At 37.6% G+C, this 19,369-nt stretch overlaps 1 protein-coding gene across 1 annotated transcript in view; it reads right to left on the reverse strand.

Annotated features, from left to right (window-relative positions):
• Nucleotides 1–12,293: 12,293 nt before the first annotated feature.
• Nucleotides 12,294–19,369, reverse strand: part of phc2b (polyhomeotic homolog 2b (Drosophila)) — a 160,159-nt gene continuing 153,083 nt past the window's right edge. Inside the window, exon 18 of the mRNA XM_057844922.1 lies at nt 12,294–12,415. The gene's annotated coding sequence lies outside the window, so the exon portion shown is untranslated. The remainder of the gene's footprint in view (nt 12,416–19,369) is intronic.

Consider the following 19,369-nt stretch of genomic DNA (forward strand, 5'->3'; position numbering starts at 1 on the left):
ATACTCCCAATATCTGTATTCCACCAAATTCGCTTTTAAAATGAACCATGGCCTGGCATTCTTCTAATAAATAGACAAGACCCTGCTGCAGCTGCATAATGTTTATAAGAAGAAGAATATCACCTTTTGGGTCATGGCTCATTGCAAAAGTGAACTTGGTGGAAAACAAATATTAGACATATTTTGTTTTTCCACTTCAGTTGGAGAAACTAATATTGGAAAAACAGATCATGGCTCGTTTTCCGTTATTGAATTTCCAGTTTTTAATCGGCAAACGGAAGACAATTAATTTCTTGTTTTTTGTTAACTACATACAAACAAAAAACAGAATTGGGCTTGTTTCCCGTTTTTCAAAATTAGAAGGAAAACGAATGGCCGAAAGGTACACGGACAAATGTGAGACGCCGGCTGTATCTAAGTGAAGGAGCACATTTGTGATCATGCAACCATCATGTTTTCAAAGCCCCTACCAATTCACCTTGTCAATAAAGAAGAGATCCTCCTCCTGCTGTGGCAAACATGCTTTTTTTCCACAAAAATGTATTTTTTGTATGCAGAGTAAATTTTCTTTCTGTCAAATCCATCAGCTGTTGAGCCAAAGCAAATTGATGTATCTTGAAATTATTTTGTCACACATGAACAAATAACATATAAAACCACGTGATGATGCTAGTTTAAGATTAGCCTGTCTTGCTAGGAGAGGTTGTTTTATTTTCTACAAAATTGTGGCGATGTGGGGTAATGTGAGATGTCTCACTTCAATCCTTCATGTCAGTAGTGACACTACACAACATCACGTCTGGATTTAGATCTACTGGATTTTCTCTAATTAAGCATTTGCATCATCCATGGTGTCAGACAGGCCAAACCCTGAGCTGCAGCCTGTGACTACAGAAGATCTGGATGGCCCACCTATGCAGATGAGGCACTCGCTTCATACAGTTCAGTAACTGATACTAATCCATCCACTGCAGATGGGTCACCTGGATAAGCCTGGTCAGCTGACTCAGGTGTGCCACTTGGTCCCAGTCAGAAATTGGGTGGGAAAAGGCCAAGTTGCAAAGAAAAGACCAACCCAAAAAAGAAACCAACCAAGAAGAAGATTGTAGTTAGCAGCTTTAAGGAGATTGATATCCTAGCCCTACTTGTCCAATGAAGACAGTTCTGAAGATGAAGGAAGTCATCCAGGAACATAGAGCTGGTCATGGGTAATTTTGTCATATTATGTTATGATGTACAGTATTATGATATTCTATGAAGGTGCAGTACACCTTGAGTTGCGTTCAGGTGTTAAAAAAACCCCCGAGAATGCTGTTACTATTCTGACATTCCTTCTGAATTGTCTTATTGTCAAGCTTTCACAACATTTGCTATTATGATTTTAGATCTGAAGATGGAAAAAGTAACTGAATCAGTTTACGCCTCATTGGTTCACTTTACCCCTTTAATTTTTCTATTCAGTCTCAGTTTGCACTTTAGATAGGGTATAGTAAGACGCCAATACTTAAAAAAAAAAAAAAAAAAAACTAGATATATTTTCAATACTATTCATCCTGAGTGCAATCTGATAATTTCCATTTCTAGGTAACATCCTAAATTAATGGGAAATATGCAAACCTTTCTGGTTTGTTGTTTTAGCTTGCTTAGAGAAGAGCAAATGTAAAAAAAAAATGTCTCACATTGCCCCAGTTTCCCCTACTACCAACACAAAAAAGGAAATAATTTGAAAACCGTAAAAATTAGGCTCACATTAAATTTGCTCCCAAAAACATATAAAAATGTTCTATTTTTAAGTTTCAGTGTCCCAAAGACGTATTTTATAAGTTTTTTACATTTTTTTTTTTTTTCACAAGACACACCTCCAGGTTCTGATGCAACTTAGCTCCAAAGCACAATGCTGATTATCCATTTTAAAGCAATAAAACTGTCCACTGGAGGGCAGTAGCGCATTTGGTAAGACCCGCAACCCGATACAACAGAACAAATGGCTGGGCCGCACACCCAGGGCGCCGGCGGAAGACGACCAAATGGACATTCAGGACGCCATGCGGCGGACGACCGGGCAGAACAACGGGGAGGACACCCGGGATGCCAGGCGATGGACAACCGAGCAGAACGACCGGGACCACCAGTGCAGCTGACGATGCCGTTGAGTCCGTGCTGCTCGCCGAGCAGAGCCCGTGCCGCCGTGGTCGGCGGCTCACGTCCCCCGCACGCTCCAGTGTCCCGCGACTCAGCCAGACACAAGTTCCCCAAGCGAACTCCGCTACAAGGCAGTGGTAACCACAAAAGAAAGACTCAAAAAAATCCATCTTGATGAGACAGGCGGCAATGAGGAAAAGTTTACCCCGGCTTTTGCGGCCACAACAGTTCAATGGTTTAGTTATGTGTAAATAAATTGTTACTTTGCTGTCAAAAGCTCTATTTGTCTTGTTGTTGATGTTATTTTGTAGAAGGAAAACATTATTCAGATGTTTGGGATGTAACTAAAGCAAAAAATAGCTGTGTTAAAGTAAAAGTTATGTTTGAAATGTATGCTTTTACAAAAAGCTCAATTTCTCAGTTTTTTCATCAGAAATTGGAAAATTGCTCAAACTACGCTATTTTCTAATGCTGATTTCTAAAGAATGGAAAAAGATATGAACTAACTTTTTTTTCCTGCTGAAAGAAGAGGTCTAATCTAATCTTTCTTTTGGTGGGTTCCATGTTTATATAGCAATAGAACAGAATTTTCTGTGGGCCTTGCAAAATCAGTCAAAATCCAGTAAAACGGCCGGGAGGGAAGGGGGTTGCACCAGTGAAAATGGCTGGGAGTGAATGAGTTAATGACAACCTATTTTTAGGATGTATTTACTTTTCGTTATTATTTTTTTTTATAATTCAATATTTTTAAAATTTCAACTTTGGATCTTTGGTGTGACTAAAAAATGGACCAGATGTTGACCACAAAGTTTCAATTGAAAATGATGACATCAAAGACAACTTAATTGAGGAATACATGAAAGAGTGTCATTTTTTTCTTTTTTTTCTACGAGGGTGCCATTTGGACGTAAAAGAGCAGATAAAATTGGATGGGACATTTTGTGCTAAAGTTAGCCCTCACCCTAGCTTTCTGGCATAATAGCTAAAATGACTTTGGATACTTAACGAGAAAGCTATAATTATACAAATAATTAAAAAAAAACAATTCAATTAATGTCTTTAACAGCTAGCTTTAACAGAGAGGACACGTTATGACTTACCACACAGAAAATACTTCATAAAACTAAAAATCAAAATTTTAAAGGAAGTAAAAAAGTAAAATTGCTTACCACAGTTGAATTCCATTTATAAATGATGAATTTTATCAAAGGGAATCTAACACAACAAAGTGACAATGGGGACAAACAGAAAAACTTTTTTTTTTTTTTTAATTAAATAACATATTTTCTTTTAAAAACAACACACGATTAATGATTGTCCATCCAGCGCAAAATCTTAACAATTACTTTGGATTTATTTATTTATTTTAACTTATTTTAGTTATTTTAATAGACTGAATATGAATGAAACACATTGGGGACAGAGCAAAATTTCATTACAACCTTTTATCTGAAGTTAATTAAATGTAAAAAATAGAATTTATGTTCCTGTGCCCTTGAATTCATAATATATGGCACATAATAATACACAAAGAATATGTATTTTTTCAACTTTAGAGAAAATACATCCTAATTTATACAAGGGTCACAAATTGCACTCTATAAAAATGACCCCAATATTTAAAATGACCAAAACTGAAAGAAGAAAAACAATAAGTCTTAAAAAATTGCATTTAGATTTGATTGCTCAAGGAACATGCTAATTGGCTTTAGTCACATAAAATGATGGTGGGTTGTGGAATATTAAAAACAGCTGTCATTAGTATGCATCACTATAAACTAAAATAATAAATAATGTTAAAAGAACGCCCAGCTTTAGCATTGTAAACGCAACATTTCTGTCACAGGATATAATCCCTTTTCTAATCCTACCAAGTGCATACTGGGAAATATTAAAGCCCCCGGGATCTAAGCAAAATGTAAACACTTGTCATATAAGTAATGTGATGCATGAAAAACGTCTTAATATTAATCTACTTTATGATTCAAAACTGTATTGCATTATCTCTTGATCTGTAATGACAAACTGTCCCAAAGGATGGCGCTAAAGAATCATAATGACCTAACTCAAACACATGCGACCAGTTTGCCAAAACTGTACAGTATAACACAGTAGTCAAGTCATAATGACAGCGAACATTTTTGTAAAAACAAAACAAAACAAAACAAAACAAAACAAAACAAAACAAAACAAAACAAAACAAAACAAAACAAAAAACACGTTGGGACCGTGACTACTAAATAAACCAATAAAAACCCAGCGTGCCTTTATGTATTGAGGTACCCATGCACCACATCTGTCACTTTACACTTGTCACGTGACGGTCACTGAACACCACCCACACGTTCTCACATCCGTGCACATTTTATGCAAAGTGTCTGTCATGTGACATAAGGTAGAAAAAATATGAATATTAAACATGGAGCATTTCTTCATACATATATAAACACGCACACACACACGCATACAGTGTTTTCATTCAGTTTTCATACAGTGGTATGAAAACGTTTTAGCACCCCTGACAATTCGTATTATTTCCATATATAAACCATTGAGTGTTTGGATAAGCAGCTTCATTTAGATACAGTATATCGAAAAACTGATGGACGACATTACATTTCAGAATCGAAACGGACTAAAGAAAGATGTGCAATAAACATAAAAAAATTATACAGGTTAAAAAATTTGGCCACTCTTGTCATTTTGTTGATTTGAATAACTTATAAGTACTGGTTAATTGGAAAATAACATTGACTTGAGAGCTTATCAAGTCTTAAATCTCCAGTGAATAGAGAGGCAACATGGGGGCTTCAAAAAATCTCGCAAATGGCCTGAATGAAAAGAATGTTCCACATCAAGTTTTAAAGGAAGGCTAAAAAAAGCTATCTCTGACATTTCCGCTGTAAATTTCCACTTTGAACAGACTGAGAAATAAAAAACAAACACAATTATTATGAAGACCAGAAGTGGCAAGTCACAAAAAATGAAAGAAATGCCAAGGCGAAGTATAGACTGGTTTCCTGAGCGAAACATGGGCGGCGCCATCTTTGACAATTCCTGCTCCGAACTTCCGCTGTAGACATAACAACAGAAAGTGCGGTTGAAATAAGCAGTGTGTTGTTAAAACTGCACAATCAAACGAGAGGAACTCACAGAATCTCCAAAAATGGATTCAGCACGATGTAGATGAGACTCCGAGACTTTCTGTGCTGTGCGTGAACTTCTGGAAGCGCCTATTTACAGTGCCCTCCTGCTCCTGTTATTTAGCTTCTAATACAGTGGGGAGAACAAGTATTTGATACACTGCCAATGGGAAAACCGATCACGTCATTTTCAAAGTATCGGAATTGGCAAAAAAATATCGGCCATGCCTTTTTTTAACCCTTGAGAGTCGAAGGACGCGCCGGCGCGTCCTCAGCGCACGTCGTCTTTGAAGCGCCCTCACGTTTTAATTATGTCACCCACATGCCGTTGGTTGGTCTCGTTTTAAAGTGCGGAAGTTGCGGTTTACTCTCGTTATTATTTGAAGTCAATCGACCTACTAAAACGTGAGATATTGTCATTTAAGTTTTATAGTTTTATTGTCCTCTCAAAAAAACATTAAAACGCTGCATGGATCATTTGTTTATGTCTATATTTCCATCATTTCTTGTCCTTTTTGAAAAGGGAAGCTCCATGAAAAAAACACAAATCAAACGAACCCTTTCCAAGTCACAGTGGAAGCACAAAATGCGTTTTTTTAAAATAAATATTACTGCCGTGCGAGGTTCCACCGAACGAGAGGGAGGAGTGTTCTGAAGCAGCGAGGTGGCGAGCGACGGCCGTTTGATTCGAGTGAGCGACTTAGTGAGACTTTGAGAATGAACGGAAAACTAAATTTTGCGCAAACAATTGTGCTTTTTGATCAACTTGAGGAAGAGGATGGTCCAAATTCATCATCATCGTCTTCTTCGGAAGAGTCCGTGAGTGAAGATAGTGACGGATTTGAACACGTGGGTGACGCCATCGACAAGCAGAGGTAAGCCAACTCACTTTTTTTTTTTTTTTAATGCTGAAAATGTTTCTTTTGAAAGTTTCTTTTGATATTGCAAGACAAAGTTAATTTTGATGCAATATAAGTGTGTGTTTGTGTATATAATAATAAAATGTGCATATCAGATCAAAGTCGTACGTGCACGGTGTGTATCCCAGGCAGGAATTTATAATTTGTGGTGTTCTTCTTTCTATATGAAGATTAGGGATGTAGCACATATTCAGCTATGGTATTCTATTCGAGGCCTCAACTAAGCCAAAGCAGCAATGCACAATCCATGTGCCAGTCACCATCTGTGACGGGGCAGAAGGGAGAAGCAAAGCAACTCAAGGCCGGAGGAAATGCCAGCAGTGCGCAAAGGGTGGAAAGAGGACCGACACCCCATGGAAGTGTGGGCTGTGGGATGTAGCCCTGTGTCTAATTCCAGGACGAAACTGCTTTTCGGAGTGGCATGCCTGAAAAAAAAAAAAAAAACTTGTTTATTGTAAATATTTTTGAAAAAACTTTTTTTCCCCAATGTTATATATATATATTTCCCCCCCCCCACAATCAGTCTTCTCAATTTGTGTATATATATGTGTGTTCAAGAAGCTTGATTGTGTGTACATAGTTTTCATCAGGTGATGGGCTGCAATACCTAAACTCATAAAGAGATGGCCTCTAAGCACTTTTTGTGTTAGATGGTATATATTTTTTCACTGTTCTTCACTGTTTGGTCTGCTGTATATAACCTGTTTTGACTAGAGCGTGTATAAAGGCAAAAAACGCCTATGGCTATACCTGTTGTTTATGTTGAATTGTCAAATATAAGACTATTTCTTCTAAATTTTTTTGGTTGAATGTTCATCCTAACATGTTGAATAAATATTATAAAGTTTCAAAACGGTTCGTTACGCATGTTTGGTTGTCAATTGGACATCAATATTAAAAATTTTGACAAAACGATTTTGGGATTTTTGGTCTTTTTGGGCCCAAAATGATGATTTATAATTGGTCAGTGAAGGAAAGAACAGTTTGGACATGAAGTTCAAGGTGTCACAAAAAAAGGGACCAAACCAGGCCATCGTAAACAATTCTTTCTTTGAAATATAAAGGCAACTTCAAAGGCATGCAAAATTAGACAAAATAGGCCCAGACCTTAAAGGGTTAATATATATACATTTTAATTAAATCGTTTTCTAATTGTATTTAACGTTACAGACATAATATGTTACACTCATCCAGAGTCTTTGGTTTAGGCTTAAGGTAGGGTTATCAAAAATATCCCAATAACGGCGGCAATCAATTTATTAAAAAATGTGTCACGTTAAAATATTTATCGCTATTAATACATGCGCAGCATGACCCTCTCACTCATTTTCGCGCTCAATCTGTTAAGACACCGTTTTACCTACATAGAGAGATAAAAGGCAGCACAAAATGAGTAGAGTGGATTTCGGCAGCCTTTGGAACCTTTCTTCAATTGGCTAAAACCTTGCAATCCCTCTCCCTATGATTAGAAATATCATGGGACGCAATGTGGGGAAGCAAGGTGGCAATTGATCTTTGTCTTAACACCATAAAAATTATTTCCCAAAGCAGAGAAGATATATCCATTGGTAGCACGACGCACAGTCATGGTTTTACTACCCATTATGGTTCCACTTTCCATCATGCTTTGGGGCATGGCTGCAGTATAATTTACTGAAAGCTCAACAAATACATTAGATGGCAATATTTAGTCACAATATACAAAGTCACAAGTCTTTCTATCCGTGGATCCCTCTCACAGAAAGAATGTTAATAATGTAAATGCCATCTTGAGGATTTATTGTCATAATAAACAAACACAGTACTTATGTACTGTACGTTGAATGTATATATTCGTCCGAGTTTTATTCATTTTTTTCTTAATGCATTGCCAAAATGTATATGATCGGGAAACATTATCGGGAATGATTGGAATTGAATTGGGAGCAAAAAAAAGCAATCGGATCGGGAAATATCGGGATCGGCAGATACTCAAACTAAAACGATCGGGATCGGATCGGGAGCAAAAAAAACATGATCGGAACAACCCTAGGAATCAGCAATGAAGATAACGCACGAGAGGAATAGAAAGTCAATAGATTAAAATATATAGATAGTTATGGATATGCCGTGCTAAACAAGAGCGTTTTTAGCCCTGATTTAAAGGAGCTAACAGTTTGAGCACACTTCAGACCTTCAGGTAACCTGTTCAGAGGTGAGGAGCATAATAACTAAATGCTGCCTCACCCTGCTGGGTTCTTATTCTTGGAACATACAGCAGACCGGTTCCAGATGACCTAAGGGATCTAGATGTTTCATAGGAATCTAACAAACCAAGCATGTATTTTGGTCCAAGGCCATTAAGTGTTTTGTAGAGGAGCAGTAGCATTTTATAGTCTATCCTTTGACTCACTGGAAGCCAGTGTAACGATTTCAAAACCGGTGTAATTTGGTCCACTTTCCTTGTATTTGTGAGGACTCTGGCTGCAGCATTTTGTACTAGCTGCAGCTTCCTGACTGATTTTTTATTAATACCTGTAAATATACCGTTGCAATAGTCCAATCTTTACCATATTTCACTATGTTTTTCTGTTTTTTTATTTATTTTTTTTTAGTAGTAAAATTCTGTCAGCTGCAGCTGCCGGTGTTTTACATAGTTTACGTCATACATGCCTCATTTAAAACCAACACAACTGATGCACTTACAGTAATACAAATTGTCAAAATGTTGCATAACATTTGGCTGGTCCTTGTGACTTGAGGAAAAGTCAGCAGGCTTCGTTTGGGTGCAGATGCTGACGTATGAATATTTAACACGCTTATTTATAAAACATGTCCGTGTAGCAGCAGCAGGTGAAGGAGGAGAATCACAGTGTCCATGCGGTGATTCAGTGCTGGCGGGCGGCCCGCCGGGGGGCCACAAGGGCAGTTTGTGGTGGGGGCCACGAAGGGTGCACTTACTAAGGTGGAAGACGGAGGGAGTAAAGCAAGCAGTCTCGTTTGCGTCTTAATGTCAGATGTGAGAATTACAGTTAGCAGTTGGTTTGTAATTCATAATTTTCTTTATTATCTCTATAGGGCACACATTTCACTCACTGGCTGCCATTGACGGCACTATACGTCCAATCTTTTTGGACTGGGAGGAGTGAATGAACGCTCCAGTCCAAATGGATTGGACATCTTGCGCCATCAATATCACAATAATATGAGCATTCCATAGCTAGTCCTTAGAATTAAAATTATTTTTACATATATTGTTATCAATGGCAGGCAATGAGCTAAAAAAAAAAAAAAAAAAAATCATGTCGGCCACACTTATACGGGTAGTCCTCGGGTTATGAACGAGTTCCATTTCTACGTTCACGGCAAAACCCGAATTTCCACGTAAATCGGAATTAACCCTTTAAGTACCCCTAAATGTCAAATTACTATGCAAAAAGTCCAAAAGTATTGTATTTTGTTTAACTGCCTCTGGTGGCAACGTTGGGTCTGGCTGGAATGTTGCCTTGTATGACTGAGGAGCAGACTCATCTGACATGTATAAAGGACAGCTGCGCTCTGGTTTGGCCCACCTAATGCTGGAAATTTTTTTTGCTAATATATGTTTGTGTATGCATTTGTATTTAAGTATAGAGATACAGTTAGTGGAATTATATGTGAGCAATTTTTTATGAGAATTGTCAATACTTTAGCATTCGTAGCATTTAAACCAGCGGTCACCATGTGCCGGGCCGTGGACCGGTAGCGGTCGTGGCGCATTTGCTACCGGGCCGCACAGAAATAATAATTCAATAACGACCGCATTCTGGCCAAGTTAACCCTGTACACACCAATATCCCTGTCTACTCTAGATATAATAGTACGGGATAGATTATAATGTCATCATAGAAATCCATTGATTGGACAGCTAGCAGTACATCTTGTTTGTGTATATAACACCATTTAACACCATATAATATATCTATGTGCGCTTGTCCTCGAGAATAACGTATTACTAGGCCGCAGGCGCAGCACGTTTGTTCCGGGAAATAATTAGCCCCCACACGAGCTAAGGTGACTGGAAAACAGACGTCTTTGGAGATATTTTCACGGCGAAAAGGGCACCTGACGACCCTACAACCTCGAAGACCCACGAACTGCGAAGAAGTGGATTCGTGACCCGTTTGTGAATAAACCGAGTGATTCGAGCATGTCTGTGCAACAGGATGATCAACTTGTAGAGATCGCAAATGACGGCGACCTTATTAAACGTACATTTGAGACAACAACTCTACCGAGGTTCTGGATAAAAGTCATTCCGGAATATCCTGACATTGCTACGAGAGCATTGAAAACTTTGCTACAATTTCCAACATCGTATCTTTCTGAAGCGGGCTTCATAATTAATGCTTAATGACAAGGAGAAGTCGTTAATGGTGAGCGCGGTGTGCAGCTGTTGTGTGCAGCTTACGTGGCAGGATGAATCTGAGGAGAACTTTTCTACAAGTCCTTCCATGATCAAACGTAAGTTAATATTCCTTTCCAGAAAGTTTGTAGTGTTTACTTTGGAATCGCTGCATTTGCGCATTTCGCGGCTATGTTCAACGTTACGCGCATGCGCAGAACCGCATCGTTGCAATTTTTGATGGGTTGCAAACTTTGTCAGAACACCGGTCCGTGAAAAAAAAGACCCAAAAAACACCGGTCCATGGTGCAAAAAAGGTTGGGGACCCCTGATTTAAACTAGCGGATTTTTCTTAAGCAAATCAGGCTAATTTAATCTACTAAATTTACATATTGATCAGGCTAGATGGATGTTTGAACACCAGTTGTTTTGTCAAATGTTTAATTGTATTGTTAAAATGTGTTTTGTTTTGAGCATCAGTGTACATGTGTGTTACAGCTTTACAAATTGTCAAAAGTGAAGCATGTAAAAAGCTTCAAAAAACACAATTCCTTCACCTTTAGTGAGGACATAACACGTCATATTGATAAAGTAAAGTAAAAAAACAGGATACCGTAAGGTAAAACAAGGTATACTGTTCACACGAAAAAAAAAAAAAGGCAGATGAGACTCTGGCGACCGAAAGAAATGGTCACTTGGGCTGTAAAGAGTTAAATGAGGTAAATTGTTATCATCACCCTCCGCAAAAAAGAGTTGCCATTTTACAAGAATACGGCAACTGCCGTAGGAGTTATCAACACAGTATGTAATTCAAAGTTTGCTCAGCAATTACTAAAAACATTAAAAATAAATAAATAAATAAAATAAAGAAAGAAAGAAATAAAGAAAGAAAAGTAGCATTCCAAGGCTGCATTTTAGATACCTTGATTTTTAACCAGGACTGAAAAGTTGAAATTTTAATTTGTCTTTTCAACTTATATTAAAAAGCTGTATTTGAATGTAATCCTTTTTATGGGTACAATTTTAAAGCCACTTTTAAAGTTATATGACCCAAAATCTGATGCCTATGTATGTGGATGCCAATGTTTTATGGGTTATGTTTTTTTTGTGTGTGTTTTTTTTAAACTGAAATAGTCACTCACCCTTTGAAAGATTAAATAAGGTAAGAAATTATACCCCCATTTTAGATCCCCCTCCTTTTTAATCAAGACTGACTTTAAACTTCTTTAAAAACCTTTGTAGATTTATAAAGACAGCTTTGTGATACTACATCTGTAATTTTTAATGAAACTGTACAACTGTACAAGAATAAAACAAAAATAATTAAACAGTAAAAAACAACAACAACAAAAAACCCTTACAATATACTTTTGGGTGTTATTTTACCAGATTGTGATGACATTTAGAAGAGTTTGAATATCTTTTATTTTTAAATTCCTAAACAATACCTTAAAAATAAATGTAAATTGTACTACAAAGTAATATGTTCACGAGTCAACACCAGTAAACCCTTAATGAAAAGATTTACTGGCACGTATGAAAATTCAAATATCAATTCTCGTGTCATTGAGGTCATGCACTATCTGGTTACGCTTAAACTGAATGACAATTTTTACTGAGTGATCCCCTTTTTGGGGGGTATTTTTTTTGTTTGTCACTGAGGAGCTAAAAGAGGAAAAAGCTGCTCTATTTTTCATGTGGCCTCACCTCTGATGAGAGCACTTGAATGTTTTATCATCGCCTCGGACATATGCTGCATCTGCTCCTGAGCACCACGCGAAAGCACTTGCCAATTTGTGCCACTACTTATGTAGAGTGTTCCTGCTCCCACAGGCCACATGTTCACACTGTACAGAAACATGGAGAAATATACATCACATATGCTTTTTGCATCACTTTGGCATCTTCAAAATGCAGTGGCATACGTTAATTGTGAGTTCATGCATTAAAGTACATCGTCGTTAAGCATTATGGGTTGAAAAAGGCATACTTGGGGGGGAAAGGTTTTTTTTTTTTTTTTTTTTTTTTAATCAAATACTTATCAACAAAAAAGTATTTTAATAAAGTTGTAATTTGACCAGGATGAAGTCACTTTTCATCATTTCTCAATCATATAAATTGGATTTTAGAAAACAAAAAAAGGAAAATGGTCATAATCTATAATTTACAAGAAATATGTAATTGTGAAGGAATAAGGTACACATGGAAGTAAATAGAGTGATTTGGTGAGACTGCAGTTTAATTTGTATGAGTAGTCTCAAGATTTTCAATGATGAAGTAAAAACAAAAGTGAATACAGTTGTAATTAGAATAGAAAAAAGTTGTGACCCTTAAATGCACAAATTATTATCGTCTTTTATTTATTTTTGTCTTTAACTCTTGTAGGATATTCATTTAATTCATTGGCTGGTATTGATGGCGTTAAACATCCAATCCATTGCAGTTTAAGTAAATCATGTGTCTGTAGTGGTCAATGTAATGCAATGAGTTAAATACTATGTCAAACAAACATCACTTTTAGATTATTACTTGGGGCTGTAACTATTGTGAATTTGTTTTTTAATTAATTTTAATTATTTTAATAAGGGTTAGGGTTAGGGGTTAGGGTTAGGGTATTTTAATAATCTCTCTCTCTCTCTCTCTCTATATATATATATATATACACACATATATATATATACATATATATATATATATATATATATATACACACACATATATATACACACACACACACACACACACACACACACACACATATATATATATATATATATATATATATATATATATATATATATATATATATATATATATATATATATATATATATCAGAGGTTGCGCTAGACTTTTTCGTTGTCTGTCATTTTAACTGACAGTGTCATAAAAATCCGGTCATAATCAATTTTTACCCGTCACTTACATTTTAAAAATGATAATAATGACATATTCAATAGTATTTATTTTTCATTCATTTTAATTAATATTCTGTCCGAACAAGCTTAACAAGAGGCAAACAGACAGCGGAGTGCACCAATCAGCGACGGGCAGACGTGCCGTTAGCAAAGCGACGAGGGCAGGACGAGGGACTTGCGCGCGGAAGTAAACATACGAGGAGAACGGAGTTTATTCAACATGGTTAGCGCGAGACAGACTGTTGTCAATATCTCGTGTCGATGTGTTTTAGCTCATTTAAAACTGAATTTACCGCGGATTGGAACATATTCTCGGCTCTCCCGCCATCCGTGTTGTTGTAGAGACGACTTTCGGCGCGCAAGAGTGACGTTGCTCGTGAAGAACACGTCACGCAAATAAACAAATCTGATTTGTCAATTGATTTTGTACCTACTCGAGAGGCTGTGTCCCAGACTTTTCTCTCAGTGTTTGAAAAATACAGGGAGAACAGTCTGGCCGTGCCAGGCAAACACTCAGTTGCCTTGACATTTTTCCGAGTAAGGCCAACGACGTCATGCATCAAGAGAGGCAATAGCTAATTAATATGCTCACTCGCTACCCCGGGTCTGGGGTGTGAATTGCAACCTGTACTGTATATATAAATATTAGAGATGTCCCGATGCCGATCGATCGGGTCCGATCACGTCATTTTCAAAGTATCGGAATCGGCAAAAAAATATCGGACATGCCTTTTTTCAATATATATATATATTTTTTAATTAAATCGTTTTCTAATTGTATTTAACATCACAGACATAATGTGTTACACCCTTCCAGAGTCTTTACTTTTAACCTTAAGGTAGGGTTATCAAAGTTATCGCGTTAACGGCGAGAATTAATATTTTTTACATTTATCATGTTACAATATTTAACACAATTAACGCATGCGCTGCACGACCCACTCACGTATTGACGCGTTCAATCTATAATGGCACCGCTTTACCCATACAGTATATAGAGCTAAAAAACAACGTAAAATAAGTAGAGTGAATTTTGGCAGCCTTTGGAACCTTTTTTTAAATGGCTAAAGCCTTATAAGCCCTCGCTCAACGATTAGTATAATCATGGGAAGGAATGTGGGGAAGAAAGGTAGTACTTGATCTTTTTCTTAACACCCTATGTTATTTCCCAACGCAGAGAAGATATATCAATTGGTACCACGACGCACAGTCATGGTTGCACTTCCCATCATGCATTTGGGCAGAAGGTAAATGGCTACAGTATCATTTACTGAAAGCTCAACAAATACACTAGATGTCAATATTTAGTCACAATATGCAAAGTCAAATGTATCTTTTAAGAATTAAATGTCTTTCTATCCGTGGATCCCTCTCACAGAAAGAATGTTAATAATGTAAATGCCATCTTGAGGATTTATTGTCATAATAAACAAATACAATTATCGGGAATGATTGGAATTGAATCGGGAGCAAAAAAAAGCAATCGGATCGGGAAATATCGGGATCGGCAGATACTCAAACTAAAACGATCGGGATCGGATTGGGAGCAAAAAAACATGATCGGAACAACCCTAATAAATTTTTTAATTGTCAATATTTAAGTTTTTTAAAATGACCGAAAAATAGTAACTTGCTCTAAAAGGTTTTAATATGATGAGAATAAAATCGCAGTATTAGTCAAATCTTTTAAAAATTCAAAAGAAATTTATGGGAATAACAACATAATTGTCGGAATATAAAGTACATGTTTTCTCAGAGAAGTTGTAATTTTATATTAATGAACTCCTTCACTGCCATTGACAGTGATAGATGTCAAATCCATTTCAACTTGCATGGCCGGCATTGAGTGATGATCATGTTTCACTGTCATTGACGGTGCTAATCCAAAAAAGGCAGAATAAATCATACCTTTGATTAAAAAAAAAAAAAAAAAAAAAAAAACCTAAGAAAACCACCTAAAATTTTGAATTTTGGAAGTGCAGTATTAAGGGGGAAAAAATCAGACTACAGTTGTTATCTTACAAGGATAAACTGTAAAAATAATGTTTAAAAAAAAAGTTCAAAATCTTGACTTAATAAAAAAAAAAAGGGGGGGGGTGTCCTAGTGAGTGTCATCCGAGCGTTGTTAAAGAGCATATGACACGATAAAAAAAAGTCTTAAATGGCATTATTATGTGAATTAGAATCATATTTTGAGACGATTCGACTATATACAACAATTTAGCAAAGCACAGATGACGAGAAATTAGTCTTTTAATCTGCCGGTTAGCCACGCCTACCATTATAGGGCTTTAGCGTCCCCAACAGGTGGATGACGTCAGCGGTAGACTGGGCTCATCGGTTTTACTATTCAGCCCATTGAGGGGGAATTATTCAGAACGAGGAAAACGCGACGAAGAGAGCCGCAAAATGTCATTGTTTCAGTCTCTCTACTCCAATATTTTTACAGGATATTCTTTTTATCCACGTATTTTTCCCCAATAGCTATACAATGCCTCTGTAAAGCCCTTTGAGACTTCTGTTGTGATTGAGGGCTATACAAATAAAATTGAAAAATTGAATTGAATATAAATGGCTTGAGAAGGACCAGTCAGCCCGTCGAGGGGGAACTATTCACAACGAGGAAAACGCGACGAAGAGAGCGGCAAAATGTCATTGTTTCTGTCTCTTTACTTCAATATTTTTACAGGATATTCTTTTTATCCAAGTATTTTCCCCAATTGCTAAATAAATGACATGGTCATGACAAATAACAGTCTTGTGCTGAATGGAATATGAAATAATAAAAATGCATTCATTCAGGACGACATGGCAAAATTACTCCATAATGGTCAAAACTGTCGACTTCACCTTTACTGTCGCACCTCCCAAACGATATTTTATGACACCTAAATTGGACATATGTCATTTCCCTTCCCCGGCTTCGGAGAATGTAAACAAACCAGAAGGCGTGACAGCTAGCCGACATGCTAACCCGAACCGAGTGATGTTTCAAAGTCTTCGAAGCGGAAAATCACGCATAACTATCCTGGATTATTTGACATGACGACCCGGTTGTCGATTGTCTTCGCGGCTCGGCAAACCGCCCGGCGGAGAGCAATTTACAGTTCGTTCCCCGGAGGAGGGTGGCTGGAGTTGTTGTGCAGCTAACGTGCTGCTGCTAATGAGCATTAGGAGAGCTTTTTACATGCCTATCAATGATCAAACGTAAGTAGTCCTTCATTTAAAGGAAGTTTGTAGTGTTTACTTTGTAATCGCTGTATTCGTATTTGACATAATACAAAACAAGATGTTTACTCACTTACTCGTAAGTCCAGTGCTTCTCAATTATTTTCTGTTACGCCCCCCCAAGGAAGACGTAAATGTTTCGCGCCCCCCCCAACTCTCTGCCGCCACTGTAAATAGTATCATTTGTCTATAATATTACTATTATAAGTACGCCTCAGCCTAACATTGTGTCCTTTTTTTCTATTAAAGAAAAAAAGTAACATAGATCAACTTATAATAAAGTATAACTTTATTAACATTGTTTTGCTTGTAACAGAAAAGACAACGCGCATCAATATGCCTGAAGTAAAAAAAAAAAAAAAAAAAAAGTCACATCCAAACTGTAAAAATACAGTCAAGGTACATTTTTGACCATTTGATACTGAAAAATAAAATGTAATAAAATCCGTAAATAATAACAAATTCAAAATGATTAGAAACATTTACTCTTCAGGACAACATGCCAAAAAAATTTGACCGAAAAAAACAAAACTGAATAGAAGGGGGGGGGGGAGTGTCTTTAGACAGAAGGAAAGTTTTTATTTTTGCTGATTCACCACAGTGCTCACTGGTTTACTGATATAACACTGACAAAGCGGGACGATTGTGACAATTGGCAGTATTCGGCACGTTTTCGCTGAAAAACAATCAAGCGGCTTATCAATGAGATTGAGGTCTAATGTCTTTAAGTGGCGTCTTAACTGATTTGGCTTCAGACTCTCCGCTATAATCATTTTTAGACTCAGTAAACAGTGGTCTTTCCTCATTTCCCACTATATTAAAAGTCAAAGCCAAAAGGCAACGGCCCGCAAAAAGCGCATTCTCGGCGGCCGAGGGAGACCCGTAGGTGAGGGCGGTGGTCGTGACGATCCCAAGCCGAAAACGGCACTTCTCGGCCGGACACGTGAGAACCGAACTCCGGAGAAGACAGTGGGTCGCTGGTGAGTCCAGCTCTGCATGAGTCTCTTCCGCGTGCTCTTGCTTACTTCAAAAATACTGCACGCACTTTGAAAATGAGAGCGCCACTGCCACCCACGGAGTGGATGTGCAAGTACACTTTATTCTAGTACGGCAAAAAAAAAAAAGCATGTTCCCCGAGGTCATTCGCGCCACCCTTGGCATCGCTCTGCGCCCCCCTGGGGGGGCCCGCCCCACCATTTGAGAAGTACTGCGTAAGTCCAATGGTCCCACAGTAAATATCCACGGTGAATGGGAACCTTTTGAAACTCCAAAAAGGCGCTTACGCCTCTCCCTCATACAGAATGATTTTTCTGCAGCCGTTTGGCTGGCGTGATGCGAAAAATAAACGTATTAATCCGCAAAATCAGCTGAATCCTTCGTCCTCATACACAACAGTAAACTGTAGCGTGAAGAGGACGTCTTCTACCGTACACGTCACAGCGCCCTCCTCCTCAATGCAAGACCGAAGCCGGAAGTCACTCATTTTCATGGCATTTTCAAAAAACTAAATAAAAATAGCGATCGCTTCCACACACATCCAAGCGGCCCATATCATTCAGGGGCATAAAATACCGCGTGTATTATGAAATAAACATGCTTTTTCGTGTCACAGCCTCTTTAAACTTTCAATTTTTAACAAGAGGAAAATTTTAAATCCACTAAAATTCATGGTTTTTGTGTAAAATAGCATCTTTTTTAATGGATATTAGAACACAAAAAAAAAATCATAGAAATTGAACACAAGCTACAAGCGAAGGTGCACAATTAGCTGTTTAATTCCTGATGATTGCAGCAGAAATGAAGCCAAAGCGAGAAATATGTTTTCCACCCGACCTCAATTATTGTTGGAGTTTCCCTTATCTCCTGCGCAGACGTTTCTTTTCTTCACTCCTGTCAGTCAACAAGTGAAAAACTCATTTAGCATTTAATGGGAATGCGCCAGTCGTTATCGCACCGTGCGCCAATCTGCTTACCGCTGCTGTCTTTTCCTCAAAGTCAGCGCGCTTCCTTTGTTTTACGGCACCAGCACCGGCTTTATTTTAGTTTTTGGTTCATGTGGGAGAACGTTTAGCAAAAATTACCACCAGCAATGGTGATGAGACTCAACTGCAGTGTACAGAATTTAAAAAATGTTTCAAGGAAGTCAATCTGACAGCACTCAAAAAGTTGGTGGTAAATTTAAAAAAGCAAACATGTAAAAGAGAACTTTTATTCTTCTTCGGAGTGGAGGTCACGGAGGGAAGAGGGTGGGAGGGTTGGACATGGAGTGAGAACCAGATGAGGAGGCCAACTTTTGGCGGCAAGCAAGTCATCAAAAGTACCTCTCAGCCGAATAAACAGCGTATAGCAGCAGAGGGGGTGTGGAGCTCGCGGGTAAAAATGGAGACGAATATGAACTGGTTGTGTGACGAAAGTATCGTACTAACCAGGGCACACCCTCATTTCATCCTCTTATACATTAAACCAGGGGTAAAATTGTAATTTTACAACAACTTTATGAGAATTAATTGGTCTTTTTGGAGGTAGGAATGATTTTCCAATATTCTTGTAAGTTGCAACTGTCCAAGAAATGTTTTTTTTTCATGGATGACGAACTCATTTGAACAATTTTTTCTTAACAAGAATAAAATCATATGCAAGAATGATTTGATTACTTT

This window comes from Corythoichthys intestinalis, chromosome 9 (assembly GCF_030265065.1).
Source record: "Corythoichthys intestinalis isolate RoL2023-P3 chromosome 9, ASM3026506v1, whole genome shotgun sequence".
Classification (NCBI taxonomy): Eukaryota; Metazoa; Chordata; class Actinopteri; order Syngnathiformes; family Syngnathidae; genus Corythoichthys; species Corythoichthys intestinalis.